General features: G+C 40.6%; 1 long non-coding RNA gene across 1 annotated transcript; it reads left to right on the forward strand.

The window, feature by feature from the left end:
* Positions 1-751: 751 nt before the first annotated feature.
* Positions 752-15,315, forward strand: LOC140477242 (uncharacterized). Its single transcript, XR_011960685.1, has 3 exons — positions 752-816; positions 13,812-14,093; positions 15,254-15,315. It is a non-coding gene; the product is annotated as an uncharacterized lncRNA (long non-coding RNA).
* Positions 15,316-18,916: the final 3,601 nt, after the last annotated feature.

Raw genomic sequence — 18,916 nt, forward strand, 5'->3', positions numbered from 1 at the left:
GGTTCAGTGCTCCTGCAGGAAGCCGACGAGAAGATAGAAAGACCTATTGGGTAATTCTCCAGGAAATTGAATGTTCATCAGTAGAAATATTTGACGGTTGAGAAAGAGACTTTAAACTTGGTATTGGCACTGCAACATTACAGTGTTTATAGTACCAGCAACGCATCTGAGACAATCGTATAAGCTGATCATAACCATTGAAGTTTGTGGAGAAATTTAAGGGCAAAAATGCCAGACAGTTTAGATGGAGCTTGTTATTACAGCCATTCAATTTAAACATTGTGCATGTAGCAGGTCGAGAAAATATGTTCGCTGATGCATTGTCTCAACTCGTGTGAGAAATAGAGCCGTTTGATGGTGGGAGAACCACAGACTGAATCCAAATGTAATTGGGCATGTTTGCATGTTTATAGTTAGTGAATGGATATATGTGTTTAAAGTACTAACCAATTTTTAATCTTTTTTAGGATTTTGAAAAATGAAGCCACCTTTAGATATTGATGGTTCATTCTTTTTTAAGGGAGAAGGTGTCATAATGCTGGTCCGGTAAAGGTTGAGTTTTTTCAGTGAGGGGTTAACTGGCCAGGCTCCATCATGTCTGAAGTTTGAATAGTTTATTGGGACTTTGTTGTTTACTCTAATAGATAATGCTTCAGACCAAAAGCTTGAAATGTCTTTTGAAAAACTGGTGCAGTCAAGGGGGCGAGGCCAGCACTCTAGTTGTGCAGTTCAATTAGTTCAGAAGTGAGGTGAGTAGTAGTCACAGGGGAAACTGGAAGCCTTCTCTCTGTCCTTCTGTCCTTATGGTTTTGAAATGTAAGTTGCCTATGCTACTGTTTATTATTTGTGCTAAGGGATTTGTGTATTGTGGTTTGGATGGATAAGTTTTCCGGTATTCTGTTTTCTATTCTTTGTGTTTTATTCTGTAATTTTGTAAATAAATTTTGTTTGTAATAGACCTGTCTAAACAAACAGCAAAATTACAATCTGGGCTGCCTGCTTAAAAATGTTTTGAGGGGTCTGGCCCAGTCCATAACAGGTGTGACAGCAAGAGAAGGGGTGAAGTATTTAATCTAAGCAGAGCTTTTAAGTAAAAAAAAACCTAGTATCCACTTCAGGATAGGATAAAGACCCACACAGGTGGCAAATAAATGAAAATTAAAGCACCTGGAATATGCTAGATTGAGGTCTGGTTAACAGGCAGAAGGCAACAAAAGAATAAATGGTCTTTCTTAGGTTGGCATGCTGTAGCCAGTGGGGTATGGCAAGAATCATTCCTTGGATCCCAGCTGTTCATAATATATATCAATGATTTAGATGTACCATTTTAAATATTTCCAAGTTTGCAGATGTTGCAAAAGTTGTTGGGAATGTGAGGACAATGCAAAGAGGCTTCAAGGGGATTTAGACAGGCTCACTATGTGGGAAAGATCACTGTGGATGCAAAAAATGTGGGTAAGTGTAAGGTTGTCCATTTTGTTACAAGACCATATATATAGGAGCAGATTTAGGCCATTCAGTCCACTGAGTCTGCTCTGCATTTGATCATAGCTTTTGTGTTTCTCCACTCCATTCTCCTGCCTTTTTCCTGTAACCCTTGATCCCCTTACTAATCAAGAGCCTGTCTATCTCTGTCTTAAATACACTCAGTGACCTGGCTTCCACAGTCCTATGCGGCAATGAGTTCCACAGAGTTACCACCTCTGGCTGAAGAAATTCCTCATTTCGGTTCTAAAGGGTCGTCCCTTCACCCTTAGGCTGTGCCCCCAAGTCGTAGTCTCTCCAAATAGTGGAAACAGTTTTTCCACACTCAGACTATCCAGACCTCAGTATCCTGTAAGTTTTAATCTGAAACCCTCCTCATCCTTCTAAACTCAACTACTACTCATCCTGAGGATCATTCTTATAAATCTCCTTTGAACCCTTCTTCAATGCCAGCACATCTTTGCTTAGATACGGGGCCTAAAACTGCTCACACTATTTCAAATGCAGTCTGATCAGAGTCTTATATAGACTCAGCAATCCATCTCTACTTTTGTTTCCTAGCCCTCTTGAATGCCGGTATTGCATTAGCCTTTCTAACTGCCAACTAAACCTGCATGTTAACCTTAAAAGAATCCTGAATTAGGACTCCCATGTTCGTTTGCATTTCTGAAGCTTTTCCCGATATAAGAAATAGTCTATGCTTCTATTCCTTCTAAGTGTATAATCTCACACTTTGCCACATTTTATTCCATTGCTATTTCTTTGCCAACTCAACTAACATATCGAATTCCTTCTGCAGCCTTTCTGCTTCCTCAACAGTACCTGTTCCTCCACCTATCTTTGTGTCATATGCAAAATGAGCAAAAATGCCCTCAGTTCTTTGGTCCTGATTGTTAATGCATAACGTGAATAGTTGTGGTCCCAACACTGATCATTTTAGTCACAGGCTGCTGTCCAGAAAAAACCCCTTTAACCACACTGTCTGCTTTCTGCCAGTCAGCCAATCCTCTATCCATTGCCAGTACCTTTCTCTTAACACTATGGGTTCTTAATTTATTAAGCAGCCTCCTGTCTAACACCTTGTCAAAGGCTTTCTGTAATCTAAATAGATCTTGTCCACTGCTCCTTTGTTGAATTTACTCATTACCTCCTGAAAGTATTCTAATAGATTTGTCATGAATGACCTCCTCTTGATGAAACTGTGCTGCCTCCATCCTATTTTACCAAGCAATTCCAAGTATACCACAATCTCATCCTTAACAATGGACTCTAAAATTTTACCAATGACGGAGGTAAGGCTAACTGGCATTTAGTTTCCTGTCTTTTGCCTCCCTCCCATCTTAAACAGAGAGGTTGTATAAGCCACTTTCCAGTGCTCTGAGACCCTTCCTGATTCCAGTAATTCCTGAAAGACTACCACCAATACCTCTACAATCTCCTTAGTTATTTCCTTCAGAACTCTAGGGTATAGTCCATTCAGTGCATGTGCTCTATCCACCTTCAGACTTTTCAGCTTCACTAGCCCCTACTCTTTAGTGATGGCCACTACACTCACCTGTGCCCCCTGACTCTTTTGAAGTTCTGGTGTGTTGCGGATGTCTTCCACTATGAAAACTGATGCAAGGTGCCAATTCAGTTACTCCACTATTTCTTTATTCCAATATTACTTCTCTAGTCTCACTTCCCGGCAGTCCAATGTCCACTCTTGTGTCTCTCTTATCTTTTTGGTAGCTAAAATTAAAGTCTTGCAATCTTCTTTCATATTACTAGCTAGCTTACCCTCATATTTCATCTTCTTCCCCCTCATTGCTTTTTTAGTTATCCTCTGCTAGTTTTAAAGGATGTCCCAATCCTTTGGTTTTGCACTAATCTTCACCACATTTTTATAACATAGAACAGTACAGCACAGTACAGGCCCTTCAGCCCTCGACGTTGTGTTGACCTTTTATCCTGCTTTAAGATCAATCTAACCTACATACCCTTCATTTTAATAGAACATGGAACCTTGAATACTTTTCCTTTGCTTTTATGATATCCCTAACTTCCTTGTCAGCAATGGTTGCAAAACTGGACATATATCCAATAGAAGAAAAACCAGGGCTCCATATCTGTGTAATATACTATCCTTGTTTCTGCATTATAAACCTTATTAATAAAACTAGAATGCTATATGCTTTATTAACCCTCTCTTAATCTGTCATGTTCTCTTCAACAATTTAGGCTATTCTGATCTTGACGCAGAGTATTAACTTTGGCAAAATAATTGAAATTACAGCTAATATCTGAAACAACTACACTAAAGTTTAATTCTTTAATCAAGACCATTCAGTCTGCAGGAATTAAAGTGAGTATTATTAATTTAGCATAATATATTGTATATCAGTTCTTCAAATTTTGAAAATCTTAACAGATCACTTTCCATCTGCTTTTTAATTCCATCCAAGAATTTCCCATACTTTCTAGAATTTTGAGACTTTTTTCACTTCTCTTGGGAAAAAAATCAAGATGTGTCCAGAGCTCTCAGGAATTCATTTTGGTCTTTTCAGTTTCAAACATCCAGAGCTATTTCTGTCATGAAGGATTCAATTGCTGTTTCTTCCTCAGCTTTATCAAGCAGTCTGACGACTTTAATTCTTTGTTGGTTTAGCTTTTTATTCAGAGCTTGGGCTCCATTCACAATTCATGGTTGGTGAATATAGACATAAAGAACTATTGTTTCTTAATATCTACTATGCCCTTTGAACAGACTGCTGGGCGATTATCCACTGACTTTTTGCAATCTGCCAAGCTATCTGTTTCTGTGAGAAAAATACACTCATAAACCCAAAACAAAAAAGATTGCCTCCCTGAATCTATCCTAAAGAAAATGTGGCACACATTGGATGTTTCAGATAGAGATTCAAATTAATAAAGTTGAATTTTAAGCTGTATTTGAAAAGTATGTGGGTACATTAAAAGCTTGCCATTTTTTACTCATTGCTTCCAAATCTTTCTTCGATCAGGTATGCACATAAGTAACTGAAAATCCTTAAGACGACAACTGTAGATACCTTGTATCCACTAAAACTCAGGAAAGGGCCACATCACGTTCACTGTTTGCTCCTCTTTAGCACTAATCCTTTGAACTAAATCTTGGCTGTACTTTCAACCATAATTATCTTGGAGATATTGACCAGTTTCTTTGCCCATTTATCTTACATTTGAAAATTCAGTTCTTAAAACATGTGAATCATGAAATGAAATATTTTCACAACAATGTGCATACAGTGTGAAAGCAGGCCATCTAGTCCACACTGACCCTCCAAAGGACACCCCACCCAAACCCCTCCCTTCCCATCCTTGTATCCCTGTATTTTCCAAGGCTGATCCACCTAAACCCGCATATTTTTGGACTATGGGTCAAAACCAGAGCACACGGAGGAAACTTATGCAGACCCAGAAAGAATGTCTGTGTGGAGTTTGCACAGCCACCAGATGGTGGAATCCAGCCCAGTTCCCTGGTACTGTGCGGTAGCAGTGCTAACCTCGGAGTCACCGTGCCACCCAATATCTTCCTGTTCCTGCATTCCCTTTAGAATTATACCCTGAATTTTATATTATCCCTCTGTGTTCTTCTTACTAATCACAGAGTGTACATGCATCCACCACTTTCTCTGGCAGTTCACTTCATACAAAACCACCCTGTAAAAAAGTTGCCCTTTATATCTTTTTTAAACCTTCCTTCCTCTCAACTTAAAATTATGTCCCCTATTTTTGAACCCCCCCCGTCTAGGGAAAAGATCCTTGTCATTCACCTTATCTATGACCTTCATAATTTTATAAACCTCAATAAGGTCACCCCTCAACCTCCAGTGAAAATATTCCTGGCCTTTCCAGTCAATTTGTATATTTCAAACCCTTCATTCTTGGCAACACCCTGATACTTTTTTTCTGAACCCTCCAAATTAATAATATCCTTCCTATAACAGGACTACCAGAGCACACAGTACTCTAGAAGAGGCCTCACCAACGTCCTATACAATATCAACATGACATTTCAACCCCTATACACAAAGGTCTGAGCAATGAAGGCAAGCTTGCTAAATGCCTTCTTAACCACCCTGTCTACCTGCTACATAAATTTCAAAGAATGATGTACCTGAATCCCTGGGTTTGTCTGGTTCTGTAGCACTGCCTAGGGCCTTACTAATAATTGTGTAAATCTTCCTTGCTTGTATTACAAAAATGCATTCCCTCACACTCTTCCAAATTAAATTCCATCTCGATCAAGATCTCTTTATCATCTTAAATAACCTTCTTCACTGTCCATAAAAGCACCAAATTTGATGGTTTCTGCAGACTTACTAACCATGCCTCCTATGTTCTCATCCAAATCATCTAAAAATCAATCACTTCACACTCTTCTGAATTAAATCTAATATGCTACCTGACCCTCCTTCCACCAACTTGTCCACATCCCTTGAACTTCTGTTGTATTCTCCTTACTGTTCACCATACTTCCAAGTTTTATATTTGGCTCCAGATTTCTAAATTATGCCCGGTATACCAAGGTCTAGGCCAATAAAATGTACATCAGGAAGAAAAGGAGCCCGAACTGACCCCTGCATAGCTCCACTATGAACTATCTGCCAGACTGAAATACTTCTATTAACCATTACTGTCTGTTTCCTATACTCTCAGACAATTTTGTATCCATGCTGTTTATGTTCCATGAACTATAAATTTGCTCACAGGTCTGTCAAATGGTGCAGTTTTAAATACCTTTGGAAATTCTTGCTTACCACATCATTAGGATTACTTGCACAGACTCTCTAAAATACCTCATTATCGTTAAAAGAAGAAGGAACGGTTTCACACAATTAATAGCAGAAAACTGGCATTCTGTCCCCAAACAGATGCCGATTCTGGATCAAATGATATTAATACAGATATCTTTTTAATATGCCTTTGTTTTGTAAGATTATCTAGGGCTATGGCATAAGTCTGTGTATTTTAAATTTTGATAAAGATCAATTAACAAGTGTTAAACTGGTTCCTGGCAGTTCTTGTTTCAAGGATGTTTTACAGATATGGTTGTATACATTGGTGTAGAAATCTATACTGTGAGCAGGGATCAGTTAAACAGTATTGAAATAAACTTCTAGAGCTGACTGTGGAATGGTTGAGGCCAGACACAAAGATGTTGATCGTGAGGGAGAAAGGAAGTGCCTGGAAATAGTATTGCTAGTTCCAGAAACCTCAGATGGTGAGGCCATAAGAAATGATAAGATTAAGGAGCTGACTGTGGAGACTGGTTCATGGGTTGACATGTAGAGTGTCAGTAAAAGTAGGAGTGCACAGAAATTAGGAGAGGGTGATGAAGAATGTAAGAATCAGTTGAAATTCTTAAGGATACAAAAGCAAAATAAGAATATTCCTTCACAGCAGAGATTACAAAACGAAATCTGTAAATAACAGATCTACTGTAATTCAGTAATTGGAATGGGGGTTGGATAAAATTGATTTAGTGTGGGACATGTATTTCAACACTGGCAAGGAGAGCAATGTAGTCAAATTGAGGTGATAAAGGAATTTGTGATTTTTTGCAGCGGAGAAGTTGAAGTTGAGTGGAAGTCAGGGTAATAAATCTTACAGAATTGAAATCTATGACTGACAAGAATTTTCCAATGAATCAACTGTAACTGCCTCCCTATGTCTATGCCTATTCACTTGCGAACAAAATCTGTGCCATCCATAGATTTACTGACAATGATTACACTGACATCATAGCTTTGTCTGAAACTAGTTCACAGGTGTTGACATCATGGTGAAGTCTCACTCTGACAATATTATTCTGCCCAAGCAGTTATGATGGCAATGCAGATTTCATCATCAAACCCCATCTTGATTTCTTTCTATTCTGGTATCTTCTTCCTTAATCACCAAACCTTCTTCAACAGCACATTTCAACCCCGTGACCTCGATCACGGATAAGGGCAGAAAATGCTTGGGATCACCACCATCTATAGGTTTCCCTCCAAGCCACATATCATACTAACATTGAACTAAAATTGCTGTTTTGTTCACTATTGTTGGCTCAAAATTCTGAAACTCCCTTCCCCACAATATTATGAGTGCAACTAAAATCTCCACAGATTGAAGCAACCTCATAATCCCCTGAACAAATAAAACAAAATTGTTTAAAGTTCTTGTTCTTTACAGAACTCAAGAATTTTGGCAGCCTATTGTTAGAGTCAGAAAGATGTACAGCACTGAAACAGATTCCTCGGTCCAACTCGTCCACTCTGACCTGATATCGTAAATTAATCTAGTCCCTTTTGCCAGCGTATGGCCCACATGTCTCTAAACTCTTCTTATTCAAATACCTATTCAGATGCCTTTAAAATGTTATAATTTACAGCTCATTCCATATATGCATCTCCTTCTACGTGAAAAAGCGGTCCCCTAGGTTCCTTTTAAAAATTTTCCCTCTCACCTTAAACCTATGCTGTCTAGTTTTGGACTCCCCCACAATTGTGGGAATGGCCAGGTTAACCTAATTGGTTACACGTTGACAATGCCGATCCTTTCATGGATTCTATGTTTTTGGTCATTTGGATACCCAATGAAAGTCCTTGGATGTGCATAGACGTCATTTGTTAAACACGGGTCAGTGATCAAAATGTTGCGAGCATCTTTTGCAATACATGGAGTCCTGAAGAATTTGGTCTCAGACAAAGGGACATAATTTACTGGCAAGAAATCAGAGTAGTTCCTAAAATGAAATGGCAGCTCCATTTCATTTAATCGTTTAATGGTCTAGTGGAAAGATAAATCCAAACTTTGAACGCAAACTTAAAGAAACAGTCTGCATCGAATCATAAAATCCCTACAGTGTGGAAACAGGGAAATTGGCCCAACAAGTCCACACTGACCCTCCGAAGAGTATCCCACCCAGACCCATTCCCCTACTCTAATACTCTATATTTCCCTTGACATCTTTACTTGATACCAAACTGTCCCAGTTTCTGTTTGATTATAGGCTGGAGCATCAGAGGCTGAGGGGTGACCTTATAGAAGTTAACAAAATTATGAGGGGCATGGATAGGGTAAATAGGCAAAGTCTTTTCCCTGGGATTGGGGAATCCAGAACTAGAGGGCATAGGTTTAGGGTGAGAGTGGAAAGATATAAAAGAGACCTACGGGGCAATGTTTTCACATAGAAGGTGGTACGTGTATGGAATGAGCTGCCAGAGGAAGTGGTGGAGGCCGGTACAATTGAAACATTTAAGAGGCATTTGAATGGGTATATGAATAGGAAGCATTTGGAGGGATATGGGCCGGGTGCTGGCAGGTGGGACTAGAGTGGGTTGGGTTATCTGGTCGGCATGGACGGATTGTACCAAAGGGTCTGTTTCCATGCTGTCTATCTCTATGACTACCCCTCTCATACATGGGTAGCTACAGAATTGCTAATGGGGAGAAGACTCTGCACCAGGTTAAACTTGATATTCCTGGATCTGGGGTGTGGATGTAACGGCATCAGGACTGCCAACACCGCACACAAGACTCCTCAAAGTGCAAGACACAGTTTACTTCAGAGGATGAAGTTTAATGTCGAAGCCTCGGGAATGGCCCTGCATGGATACAAGGTGAGGTCGATGCGAGGTCAAGTACTGTGATTACCAAGGTTTGGGTAGGAGAGGTGGTCTTGAACAAGTTTGTGGACCACATGAAAGCTTCAGTCTCTCAAATGGAGCAGGAGCAAAACAAATCCGCTTCCTCAGAATATGCAACAAGACTGTCAGAACCCATGGGTTCTCCCCCTAAGCTTAGCGTTAAAAAAAACCTCTGAGGATAGATGGCAGATGTCCCAGCCTTGACACTATTATTGCCCGAAGATGAATTTCGGCTAAGCTGTTCCAGGCACCACAGGCAGGCAATGGTCCAGTACATGCCGCAAGTATCCGAGGCAGAATCAGAGGAGAAGCTACCGGAAGAAGACTATGTCCCAGGAAATAAAGGGAGAAGAATGCAGTGATTGGAACGAGGTCAGGCAAGGAGACCTCATTGAATAGGAGTTCCCGGATTGGGGCCGCTTTTTGACTGACAGATATAAATAGGAGTATCAGGGGTTCTGTTCACTTTCGGAGCTGGCTCTAAGTCCATGTACTATGCACATTTAAATAAAGGGTGACTTGGTGACAGGGTAAAGGCCTCTGTGGAGTTATTTCAGCATCCAGATAACATTTTGTTTTCTGCAAGCCAAGAGCATCCCTCAATATCTGTTAGTTACCCCGCCCATCCCTAGAGATGTCTGACAGCATACAGAAAGTGACTTCACACTTTAGCAATGATTCCCTTGATGGATTTCAGCTAGCAGTCTAGGAGAAAGCGAAGTCCCATTTATGTGGAACGGCAGCATCTTTACTGACAAAAGTAGCGTGGTCCAACATCAGCATCTGTGGGCAGTTTAAGAGAACATATATCTAACACTGCAAGAGGATAACTAAATCTTTATGTATTGTTAGGGCAAGTGCAAATGTTTAGCAAATGCTTTATGCCCCTGTGAATATGTTAACATTCTAAATTTGCCACTGCAGAGGACTGATATGAGATTGGGGGGCCAATCTGCATCAGATGCTTTATTTCAGGGGAATATACCTCAATTAATGAGAGCAGTCAGTTGCACAACAGTGGTACTTGCTCTCTCACATCAGCTAGGGATTGCAATTAAAATATAAAAGGAGCTATAACACTCACCGGTGCATGCAAAATCAGGTTGCTGATGTTCCATCTTAACTCTGAGAATTTACATATCTGAAAGTTTCAGCAAATAGTTTCCTGGGACTAGAATACAACCACAAAAGATGGCTTTGATCAGCACAGCTCAGAGATACTTCAGATTTACTGTCTTTCTCTAATTCTTTGAACAAATCAGAAATCTTGACTGCTCAGAAGCTCCAAACCACATTCTTCGAAAATAAACATTTACAGCTCTCATTTGGTGTCAATGTTCCTGGGCTGTAAATTTTCTTTGTTCTTCTTGACTATGTCGGGGTGGTGTGAATCAGATGGAGATTTGTGCAAAACCCATCTTCCTATTTTCTCAGAAAAATCTGACAGTTTTCACATCTGCCAGTTGCAAAGTTGGGGTACTGCTGTAAAGTGTATGTGTGTGTGTGTGACCCAGATGTTTTTTAAATTATTCCTGAAAAACTGACAAAGAAAGATAACAATTAACATTTCATGTTCTTGTGAGCGTAAGAGTGTTATTTTCAAAAGCTCAGATGTGAAACCTTTGTAATGGGCTGGTGGGTTCTTTATTTGAGAATATTCAGCACTCTGAAAATATGGGCAAATTCATTCAATCTGTCTTCGTTTGGAAAGAGAGCGAGAGAGAGGGAGGGAGGTTAGTCATTTGGAGACAGTGCCTGGACTTCCAGGACTGGTCTCGGCAGCATTTCAATAATCTGAATTGACTTTTAATCAATCAATATAAACAAAAGATGCGATCATTGCACCAGTATTGGTAACACCTCTTTGATGTAACGTATTTATAGGACCTTGAGATCTTAGCTTGGATAATCCGAAATTCAGATAATTGATGTTTGGATGACCAAGGTTGTTCTGTATTTGAATCATATTTGGAGACAGTGTGCTGAGTCCTGAGTCCTAATGTATTATGGTCCAAGTTCACTAGACCAATTGTCTGCTGAGTGATGACCCTAGTGGATCCATGGACAGCATTGTACAGCTGTTTAACATCAGTATACAGGCTATGCATTGGGACCATTAGTCAACTTTTCTAGGAGTGTCCCTTGTTTTTCAAAAGCCAACTCTAGCGATGATTCTAGCAAGTGAGCATCTGTGGCACTAGAGTTGTGTGAAACAGAAGCATTCAGACAGTCCCCTGGATAGCAGGTACACCCCAGCAGGAATTGTTGCCTGTGGTCACCAGCAAGTTCAGTAATCTAGCTGGATGTTGCCAGAAAGTCTGAGTTCCACATGTAGTCAATATCCCCTTAGACAGGAGAGGACATAGCAATGGATGAAAATCTAGCAGTTCAGTTTGCTTGGCTCTTTGTTCATGGTGAACTGAAAAATCAGATGTGCTTGCATGAGAATGTCATCTGTGACCTTACAAATGCAGTTGAGAGGTTGATTGGGTGATGCCACCAAAGGTCCCACTTGAGTTTTGAAAGGTGCCTGTGGTGAAGAAATTCAACCTTGATGTGATTTTCAGCACTACAGGCATAGTACATTCTCAAGACATCTGACTGCTGATTCTCCTACAGGCAATGGCATATGTAGTTAACAGTGTCCTGAGTCATGGAAAGAAGCTTATGGCATTGATGTTCACACATCTACAGGTCACAGCAAATCCTTCAGACTCTCTCACGATACATTGTAAAATGGTACTGAAACACTGTGTTCCCCTGTTCAGATACAGCTTGTTGCTCCACAATGAGATCTCAGGTCCTGTTAGTGCTGAGCATTCCTATGTCTTGTCATACTGGCGTCCACAACACCACACCATTTAAGTTTAACCAAAAACCGAAAGAACTACAGATGCTGTAAATCAAAAGCAAAAACAGAAATTGCTGCAAAAGCTCAGCAGGCCTGGCAACATCTGTGGAGATAAATCAGAGTTAGTGTTTCAGGTCAAGTTCTGAGGAAGGGTCACTCAACTCAAAACATTTACTCTGATTTAAGTTTAACTCCTTTAGCTGCCCCCCTTTAGCTGTAATTTTCATGTTGAACTCTTTCTATCTTGAGCCCTTTGCTGTTGAACTCCTATCCTCATCCTGCTCTGGTCAGGTTTGCTCATGTCAGCCAGTGTGGCTGGACTACCTCACTTAGATGTCACGATTTGGAGATGCCGGTGTTGGACTGGAGTGTACAAAGTTAAAAATCACAACACCAGATAATAGTCCAACAGGTTTAATTGGAAGCACACTAGCTTTCGGAGTGACGCTCCTTCTTCAGGTGATTGTGCATGGCTCGATCGTAACACAGAATTTATAGCAAAAATTTGCAGTGTGATGTAACTGAAATTATACATTGAAAAATTGATTGTCTGTTAAGCCTTTCATCTGTTAGAATACAGTGATAGTTTCACTTCTTTCATGTGTAAATCACAAAACTTTTTTTAAAAGTTGCATTCTCGGGTTAGCTGTTAACAATGGTGATAGCTAGACAATATGTTGAAGGTGTTAGCCCCCTGTATTCTCTGTCTATGCCATGATGTTTAGATTGTTATCTCTCTTTTTAGATTAGAATCAGAGTTTTACATAAATTCATGCAGTTTTTGAGCTCAGAGTTCTACATGAACGTATGCAGTTTTTGAGCAAAGTGCAATGTAACTCTGCAAGTACAAATTCACCACACAAAATATGTGTGCATGTGGGTCTTTATCTGTGTGTGTGTGTGTGTGTGTATCTGGGGTGGGGGTTGCGAGTGTGAGAAAGTGTGTGTGTGTAGTGATGCAGTGTCTTAAGTCTGTGAGGGGGTGCATGTGTGGGAGTGTGTGTGTCTATAAGGGTGTGTGTGGGTGTCTGTATGCGCGTCTGTGTGTACCTGTGTCTGTGTGTATGAGAGAGTGCATGTGTGTAGGAATATCTGTGTGTGTGTGTGTGTGTGTGTGTGTGTGTGTAGTGCAATGGTGATCACCTGTAATGTGACATGAACCCAAGGTCCCGGTTGAGGCTCTCCCTATGGGTACCAAACTTAGCTATCAGCCTCTGCTCGGCCACTTTCCTCTGCTGCCTGTCCCAAAATCCGCCTTGGAGGATGGTCACCCGAAGGTCCGAGGCTGAATGTCCTGGACCACTGAAGTGTTCCCCAACTCGGAGGGAACCCTCCTGTCTGTTGATTGTTGTGCAGTGCCCATTCATCCGTTGTCCATGCCTCCGGGCATCCTTGCCTGCAACATATAAGATAGACAACGTTGGCTGAGTCACATGAGTACCTGCCATGTACAAGGTGGGAGGTGCTGCAACTGACAGGGTACCCTTCGTTGTTCAGTACTTCCCAGGGGCTGAAAACTTATGCCATGTTCTTCGTGACCTGCAATGCATTATCAATGAGGATAAGCACCTCACCAAGACCTTCCCCACACCTCCACTACTTGCCTTTAAACAACCGCCAAACCTCAAACAGATTGTTGATCGTAGCAAACTGCCCGGCTCTCAGGACAACTCCATATAACCCTGTCACGGTGGACGCTGCAAGACGTGTCAGATTGTGGACATAGATACCACTATTACACGTGGGGACACCTCCCACCTTGTACATGGCAGGTACTCATGTGACTCAGCCAACGTTGTCTATCTTATACGTTGCAGGCAAGGATGCCCGGAGGCATGGTACATTGGGGAAACCGAGCAAAGGCTACAACAACGGATGAATGGGCACTGCACAACAATCAACAGACAGGAGGGTTCCCTCCCAGTTGGGGAACACTTCAGTGGTCCAGGACATTCAGCCTCGGACCTTCGGGTGACCATCCTCCAAGGTGGACTTCGGGATAGGCAACAGAGAAACGTGGCCGAGCAGAGGCTGATAGCTAAGTTTGGTACCCATAGGGAGGGCCTCAACTGGGACCTTGGGTTCATGTCACATTACAGGTAATCACCATTGCATTACACACACACACAGATATTCCTACACACAGGCACTATCACATACACACGGACACAGGTACACACAGACGCACACACAGACACCCACACACACCCTTATAGACACACACACTCCCACACATGCACCCCCTCACAGACTTAAGACACTCTGCACACACACACACACACATGCACACACACACACACATTCTCACACTCAACCCCCACCCCAGATAGACACACACACACACACAGACAGAAAAAGACCCACATGCACACATATTTTGTGTGGCGAATTTGTACTTGCAGAGTTACATTGCACTTTGCTCAAAAACTGTAAACATTCATGTAGAACTCTGAGCTCAAAAACTGCATGAATTTATGTAAAACTCTGATTCTAATCTAAAAAGAGAGATAACAATCTAAACATCATGGCATAGACAGAGAACACAGGGGGCCAACACCTTCAACATATTGTCTAGCTATCACCATTGTTAACAGCTAACCCGAGAATGCAACTTTTAAAAAAAGGGTTTTGTGATTTACACATGAAAGAAGTGAAACTATCACTGTTTTCTAACAGATGAAAGGCTTAACAGACAATCAATTTTTCAATGTATAATTTCAGTTACATCACACTGCAAATTTTTGCGATAAATTCTGTGTTACGATCAAGCCCTCCACAATCACCTGATGAAGGAGCGTCACTCTGAAAGCTAGTGTGCTTCCAATTAAACCTGTTGGACTATAACCTGGTGTTGTGTAATTTTTCACTTAGATGGGTACTACAGTCTGTATCCCTTAGCATTCAGAACTCAGTTCTGACAAAGAGTCATACCAGACTCGAAACATTCTCTGTTTCTCTCCACAGGTGCTGTCAGACAGGCTGAGTTTCTCTCGCATTCAGTGTTGATCCCATCATGGTTGGGAAATGTTCTGAAAACTTCATTTCAAAGCTTTAATCTGATATCACAAATCTGAATTTTGTCTTCCTGCCCAATTAATGTACTCCTCCCACCTTCCTAAACACATTCAACAGCTCAGTACAATGGTAATAGAACAGATTGTTTATTTATTTAGTATGGGGGGGGTGGGTTCAGGTGCAAATACAGCAATTGTAATTTCAGTAACAATCATATTTACTTTCATTTCTGTGTTGGTGTTAGATTATTTCTGGACTTAAAAGAACAAAGAATACAATGCAGTCTAAACCAAAGCAATATGAGAATATTAAAAGGAATGAAAGTAACACTGCTCCAGGTAAGTGAAATCCTAAAAATATTACAATTTTCACAAAATTTCTTCAAATGTTATCACTGTTGAATTAAACAATCCAGGTCTGTAAACATTTTCGTAGTGCAATTTCATGGAGTACTTTATTAGAGATCTGAATTATTGTTCATTAATGCACCCCATGGATTGTGTTGGTGAAGGCAAGAAAAAATCCATGACTAGTGCCTGGATAGGTGATAGAAATGTGCAAACAAGGGGCCAATGGTCATTTAACTCAGGCACTCTGCTGCATTGAAGAAAATATGTTTTGCATTTCACCAAAGCAGGAATTCTTGAAGTGTCACCACCAATAAACATTTTAAAAAGTACTCAAATATAGAGCTGAAAAGTACAGGAGTGCTAGTGCCACTTTTGGCTAAACTGCAATAATACCAAATTCTACTCAGCCTCTGCTGATCAGCTTTTCCCCTCTCTATTGGTTGCTTTGTCTATCAACTACTTTGTTCCCTCATCCACCCAAGATCTACTTAAGGGTTTCTGCCAACATTGCAATATCCAAAAATTGAAATGCTGTTCATCAGTGAGCCGCCCACTGATGCCATGCTACTGTATGGAGCTCACGGTCATCCTGTAAAAGAAGCCTAAAACACAATATCTTGTTCCTTCTATTTGTCCCAGTTATGACAGCCTTAGTAGCAACATCCCTTTAAAATATCCAGATGTGTTCCTAGTTTGAAAATCAATAGCCACTTCAGTTGTTTGTAAATAAAGTGACAAAAATGATGAAAACGTGAAGAATTCTATGAAGAATGGTGGGAATGTAGAGGCCACAATGAATGTATGAGCAAGTATCATAATTAATGTATCTGGGAGTATCTTGCCTTAAATTAGTTAATGCCACAGAATATTCAGAGATAGAAAAACAATACAAAGGAATATATTCTTCACACAAAGTATTGCTTAATTTAATATCAAAAGGGATCTTAAGCAAATAATTGTCTACTGATATGGAGAATCATGTGTGAAGTTTAAATGTGGACCTTGAGAAAGCTAGACAGTTGTGAAATGTGATTTTAAAAATGTTTGGAGCAGATCAGTTGGAAAGAACATAAGAACAGTGGAGAACTCCCTTTGGTGGTGAAGGAAAAAAGATTGTTAGTCAGTAGCCCAGTTTGGGTTCTGCCAGGGCCACTCAGCTCATGACCTCATTACAATCTGGGTTCAGACATAGACAAAAGGCTGAATTCCAGAGGTGAGGTATGAATGACAGCCTTTGATATCAAGGCTGTATTCGACATGGTGTGGCATCAAGGAGCCCTCGCAAAACTGGAACCAATGGATATCATGGGGTAACCTCTCCTGTGGTACACCTGACACATAGGAAGATGGTCGTGGTTGTTGGAGGTCGGTTATCTTAGCTCCAGGACATCTCTGCAGGAGTTGCTCAGGGTAGTGTTCTAGGCACAACCATCTTCAGCTGCTTCATCAATGCCCTTCCTTCCATCATAAAGGTCAGAAGTGGGGATGTTCATGATGATTGCACAATGTTCAGCACCATTTGTGACTCCTCAGACACTGAAGCAGTCCATGTTGAAATGCAACAAGATCTGAACAATATCCAGGATTGGGCAGACAATTGGCAAGTAACATTCATGCCACACAATGCCAGGCTATGACCATCACCAATAAGAGACAATCTTGAAGTGTTTGAAGTCTTATGAAGTAAACTTAGAAGGGTGTTAAAGAGGCATATGAAAATATATGGTTTTATAGATAGAGACATAGGTAGAATTTTATTGATGTAGACTTGTTTACAAGCAGAGTAGGGTAGGTACTGGTAGTATGTTGGCAACATTTTTGATTTTATTTGTCACATATAATGAGATGTAATGAAAAGTATTGTTTGGTGTACTCTGACAAAATCAGACATTACATACCTACATCAAGGTTTTAGAACAGAAAGCAGAATATAGTGCTGCAGCTACAAAGAAGGTGCGAGAAAAATCAACTCTAATATATGAGAGGCCATTTACAAGTCTCATAACAGTAGTTGAGAAGCTGTTCTTGAATCTTTGATATGTGTTTTCAAACTTGTGTATATTCTGCCCAAGAGGGCGGAAGAGAGTAAAACTGGGGTGGGAATGGATTTTGAGGATGTTGGCTGCTTTTTCTGAGCCATCGCGAAATATAGATTGACTCAATGGAAGGAAGGCTGGTTTTCAAAATGGACTAGACTGTGTTCACAACTGTAGATTCTTGAAGTCTTGAGCAGAGCAGTCAACATACCAAGCTGTGATGCATCCTGATAGGATGCTTTCTTTGGTGTATCTATAATATTAGTAAGAGTCATTGTTGAAACACCAAATTTCCTTAGTCTTCTCAGGAAGTAGAGGCATTGTTGTGCTTTCTTGATTGTATTGTCAATGTTGATGGACCAGGACAGATTGTTGATGATATTTATTCCTGTGAACTTGAAACTCTTGACCATCTCAACCTCAGCACCATTAATAAGAGTATGTCCTCCACTCTGCTTCCTGACGTCATTGACCAGCTCATTTGTTTTGCTGACATTGAGGGAGAGATTGTTGTCTTACACCATGCCGCTAAGCTACTGTGACTTCTTTTGTCAAAGAAGTGGCTATGTAGTGCATGTTTAACTGTGCAGCAACAGGTTCCTACTTCCAGGTTTCCTGAGCAGAGTGTGAGCCTGATGATGATTTATGCTCTACCTACTTCTTGATAGAGATTAGTGCGGCTGAATTCAACATTTTCTTCCCTGACACTTCAGCAACCGCAAGAATGGAAAAGATTTAAGGCTGACCCTGCTTCTTCACCCATGCTCCCATCTACCTAGCCTCTGACACTCCCTTAGTGTCCTGTTACAGAATCTATTAGACCAAAGTCAAATGCTGTTTCCTGTGGACCGAATAGATCAGCTTCTCAAATTGACAGACATGAATAGAAGTGTCAGAGGAAGTGAGTAGCAGGAATATGGTCATTTGAACCTGAAAACATGCTCAAAGAGGTTCAGTGATCTCATGAGAAAATAAATCACGAATAGAATCCCACTTTCATGTGCTAATTCCCATACTCTGACTTCTCCATTATTCTCTACACATTACTTCTCCTACGAGCACATCTTACAACTTTGTCCTTTCCCCTCTTTCTAAGCAACTTTTCAAATTGCCATCTGAACAACCAAAGTCATATTCCTTGCTGATACCTTGCAGAGATTCTTCATAATTGCCCTCTGCAATATATTGTAATTGCATCACTTCTACAAAAGCCATTTTTCACATGCAGAACTCTAATTCTCTCTAAGCATACTATTCCAGGGAGAGGCAGAGAAGACAGGGTGGCCTTACTGTGATAGACACTGATGACTGTTGGCAGTGCATGCCCACTTATTTCACAGTAAAGGTTGTCTTTCTCTAGGACATTGAAACATGCGCTGCAGCCTGCTGTGAAAACTTGAGCTTCATGAGGGAGTAAAATTCAGATATGTCACAAAAGCTGATCAGCATCTGTGCCGTTTCATTGTCAAAAGGCTTTCGCTATCTAAAGTCTAAATACTGTCAATTTCTGTGATTCAATTG

The sequence above is a fragment of the Chiloscyllium punctatum genome, chromosome 5, assembly GCF_047496795.1.
Source record: "Chiloscyllium punctatum isolate Juve2018m chromosome 5, sChiPun1.3, whole genome shotgun sequence".
NCBI lineage: Eukaryota > Metazoa > Chordata > Chondrichthyes > Orectolobiformes > Hemiscylliidae > Chiloscyllium > Chiloscyllium punctatum.